At 50.0% G+C, this 4,308-nt stretch overlaps 1 long non-coding RNA gene across 1 annotated transcript; it reads left to right on the forward strand.

Annotated features, from left to right (window-relative positions):
- On the forward strand, positions 1-2,023 carry LOC148683471 (uncharacterized). The gene is made up of 2 exons (XR_015947014.1): positions 1-327; positions 1,448-2,023. It is a non-coding gene; the product is annotated as an uncharacterized LOC148683471 (long non-coding RNA).
- Positions 2,024-4,308: the final 2,285 nt, after the last annotated feature.

Below are 4,308 nucleotides of genomic sequence, written 5' to 3' on the forward strand. Positions count from 1 at the left end.
CCATCATCTCTGACCATTGGGCACACTGGCTCAGGCGGGTGGTTTGTAAGAGTTCAACCACATCTGAAAGCCAACAGATTTCTCATCCTTGAATTATGAGATGGTAGTTTCAAATGGCAGAATACCCTCCTTCATCTGATTGCCACTATTTCGATGCAGTTAAAGAAGAGTAAGGATAGCCAATATGTCATTTCAGAGCCTACAGTACTCTCAGCCCATGGCAGTTTTACCGAACCTGATGCCTTTCAGATATTGTTGGACCGCAACTTCCATCAGATGAAGACAAGGGATGCTAGAAGTTGCAGTCCAGAAGAATCTAAAGCATGGGTAGGCAAACTAAGGCCCGAGGCCCGGTTCTGGCCCAATCACCTTCTAAATCCGTGCCGTGGACGGTCCGGGAATCAGCATGTTTTTACATGAGTAGAATGTGTCCTTTTATATAAAATGCATCTCTGGGTTATTTGTGGGGCATAGGAATTCATTATTTTTTCTTTCCAAAATATAGTCCGGCCCCCAACAAGGTCTGTGGGACAGTGGACTGGCCCCCTGCTGAAAAAGTTTGCTGACCCCTGATCTAGAGGATACTAGGCTAGGGAAGACTGGTCTAAGAGCTAGGAGGCTTTTCCGCTGCGAAACTGTCTGTCATGAGGACAATGGAGATGATCTGAAGAGAATTCTTAGATGTGAAGGAGAAATGGGAAGAGACTGGGGAGCTAGATGATCTCAGGGAGGTCAATGTCCCATGAGTTCTCTGTCCCTGTGGAGGAGCTCAGTGGGTTGGGGAATGAACATCCTGATCCCAGGGAGGCACTGAGTGGCCTTTCAGAGAAATGTTCCATTCCCAAGACTTAGGATGTTCTGAACCTAAAGCCTCCTACCATAGAACCGTGATAAAGCCTCCAGCTTAGAGGGAGGGGGCACCTGAGAGTAACTTTGATGCAAAGCCAGCTCTGATTCTACATCCACAGAGATGCTAGCACCAGTGTGAACAAACCTAGAAAAGCCAATCCACTCCAAGGGGTGCCTGTTTAATTCCCCAGCCTTAGGTGGTCAAATAGCTGCACCACTCTGCTATTCAAAAGGATGGTGCAGGCTGGGGGTGTCACTTGTTGGATCAATGTGTTATCTTTGCACTTAGCAATGGTCTTAGCTTCTGATGGACCTGTTTATACCATGTCTTGTAACCTGACTTACACATAAATCCTTTAGCAGGGATGGTGTCAAGAGTTCTTAAGAGCCAGGACACTGCTCCACTTGTTACGAGTGCTCTGGTACCATAATTGAGTTGATGGCACCTACTAGTAATGTGTTCAGGACATGTTTTCAGGTATAGCATTTCATACATTTGCATGGAACATGCCTGCTACCCAAGATAGTACTGCATATATTAAGGTATGGAATAGCTTTGTTTCTTACCTCTTGAACATATTGTTCTTCTTCCAAACAGTACCGTGTACAAAGTTTTCATCATATCTCAATTCCCAATTTGGCAGGGCCACCAAATGCCAGATAAAATTGTTTTGGGGATGACTCTCACCTACAGGCTTCCAAGTGGCAATTCTTCAACAAGAGCATCCAGCCAAGGCCCAGGCTGAAGGAAATGAAACACAGCAAAACTTTTTTTTTCTAGGTCACATTGTACTCAGCCTAGATTCCAAAAATGGTTCATGGTCTGCTGAAACCAACGGGGTTCATCTCAGAGTAAAAATCTTGCAGATTTTCACAGTGCCTTTGATAGTGGGTTGCAGGAATACAAAGCTACATAAAAGCAGAGCAGCAGCTGCACAGCGTCCACCTTGCAGTCCAATCCAATTCTCTCCTGCTCTGAAGCTAGCATTTTAGCAGATTGGATGGTGCAGGTATGGCAAGTAATAAGAACATATGATTTACTGAAGCAATAGAAGGTCAGCAGATAAATTATCCATTATCTGCTGAACACCTCCATTTTGAAGCAACCTAAATTATCAGCAAACTGTTCTGTAGAGCTTTGTAATTAAAGCTTTCTTATTAGCAGTATATTAAAGCGAGTCCTTGCCTCAGCTATTGCAAACTCAAATTACAGAAGCTCAAATGAATTGCCTCCTTGAACATGTTCTGAACTGCTGGGGAAGCTGGAGACAGGAGAGTGACGCAGCCAAGACTCCAATCTGCCTAATTAACCAGTGGCAGGAGGGCACAGAATGTATGAAGGGAATAGAAATGTACCTGGTGGAAGAAAAGATTGGTGAGCGATAAAAGTAGAATCTCCTTGACAACCCTCAGTCCCAGAACCTCCCATTTCAGAAAAATAAGTAACAATTGTTAGTTCAAAGCTGGAAATCTCTAGGGAATCTTGGTCCAGCCTAGAAGGTATGGGGAAAGTGTTTTGCATTGTTATGCACTGAGCTGAATCCTAGAACAATAGGATCCAGAATGCAGCAGTCTGATTGGTCCACAGGAGCCACCCAATCCAGCTCCAGGTGGATGTGAATCAGCAACCTGATTGGCCTGCAGGAGCAGCCAATCAGGCTGCTGGCAGAAGTGAATGCGCAACCTGATTGGCCAGCAGGAGCAGCCCTGAGGTAGATTGCAGACTGACAAGGAGGGTCTGGTAATCGTGAAGGGAGGAAAAAAATTCCATGATTTCTTGTACGGGCGGCCCTTTACAATAGTGACAGACCACAAGTCGTTGCTTGGCCTGTTTGCCCCCGAGAAGCAGACCCCCCAAGTGCTGTTTCCCCGCATCCTCAGGTGGTCAATTTTCCTCGCCGGCTACGAGGATGCACTAATCCACTGCCCTGGGAAGGCGATGGGCCACGCAGATGCCCTCAGCAGGCTACCACTACCAGAAACAGCCCCAACCCAGCACCTGCACAAGAGGTTATGACCTGGAGTTGCTTCCCGACCGACCCATTTAGGCACAAGAAGTTGCGCACCATTCCAAAAAAGATAGGGTCATCTCCCGGGTCCTGGACTGGGGGTGGTGAGGATGGCCCAGCAGCAGCCCTGGGCCAGAATTCACTGGCTACACAACCCGCAAACATGAACTGTCAGCCCACAAGGGATGCCTGTTATGGGGAAGCAGGGTCGTCATTCCCCAGCCCCTCTGCAAAAGGGTGCTCACAGCCCTACACGAGACACACCCAGGGGTAATGAGAATGAAGGCCCTTGCCATGAGTTATGTGTGGTGGCTGGGGATTGACGGAGAGATAGAGGCCTGGGTCCAACACTGCCAGACCTGCCAAGAATCCCACCCGGATCCTCCAAGGGCCCCAGTCCAGTCCTGGGAGTCCGCCAGAGAACCATGCTCACGCCTGCACGTGGACTTCACTGGCCCCTTCCAGGGAAAAACATTCTTCATAGTGGTGGACTCCTACACCAAATGGCTGGAGGTCGCGCTGGTACTGTCCACTTCTACACCCTCGTCTTGGACAACAGAACTGCATTTACGTCAGAAGAGTTCCAGACCTTCACAGCGCAGAAGGCCATCTGCCACATCCGCTCCGCAACATTCCACCCTACCACCAATGGCCAAGCAGTGCGCATGGTGCAGACCACCAAGGACAAAAAAAGGACAGCCTCCGCTGCATGACACAAGGGGACTGGGAATACTGCCTCGCCACATTCCTTCTAGCACAGCACAGCACCCCCAGCACAATGACTGGTCAGAGCCCAGCTGAACTACTAATGGGCCGTCGCCTCGCAACTAGACTGGACCACCTTCACCCCGGCAGAGCTCAGAGAGAGGTAGTGGTGGGGAAAGGCAGGTACCCCCAGACATTCAGGGCCCAGAAGAATTTTGGGGCAGGCCCAACATGGGTACCCGCCACAGTCACCAAGGTGACCAGTCCCGTGTCATACAAGGTGCTAACAGAAGGGGGCAAAGTTGGCGCCGCCACTGCGATCAGCAATGGCAACGATTCCCAGGAGAAAACCGGGAGGAAAGCGGGAGGAAAGCGGGACAGAGGGGTCCCAAGGGGACAGTGGGGCAGTGAGGCCCATAGAGCAAGAAGGGTGGGCAGGGGAAGCAGAACCAATAGGCACAGAGGGGACCCCCGAGGCCGAAAGGACACCAGAACCAGAGCCACGACTGAGCGGGCTGGTCGTGCCAGACTAAACAGCCCCGTCACAGTCAGCAGCCTCGGAACATGAGTCATAACCAGAACCCCTGACCACGGAACACCCCAGGCCGCAACGCACACGTAGGCGGCCGGCATACCTTGAGGACTACAAATGCAACCTCCCAGGCAGGACTGGAACTTAGAGGGGAGGGGTGTTATGTACTGAGCTGAATCCTAGAACAATAGGATCCAGAATGCAGCAGTCTGA

The sequence above is a fragment of the Zootoca vivipara genome, chromosome 14, assembly GCF_965207765.1.
Source record: "Zootoca vivipara chromosome 14, rZooViv2.hap1.1, whole genome shotgun sequence".
NCBI classification, from domain to species: Eukaryota; Metazoa; Chordata; class Lepidosauria; order Squamata; family Lacertidae; genus Zootoca; species Zootoca vivipara.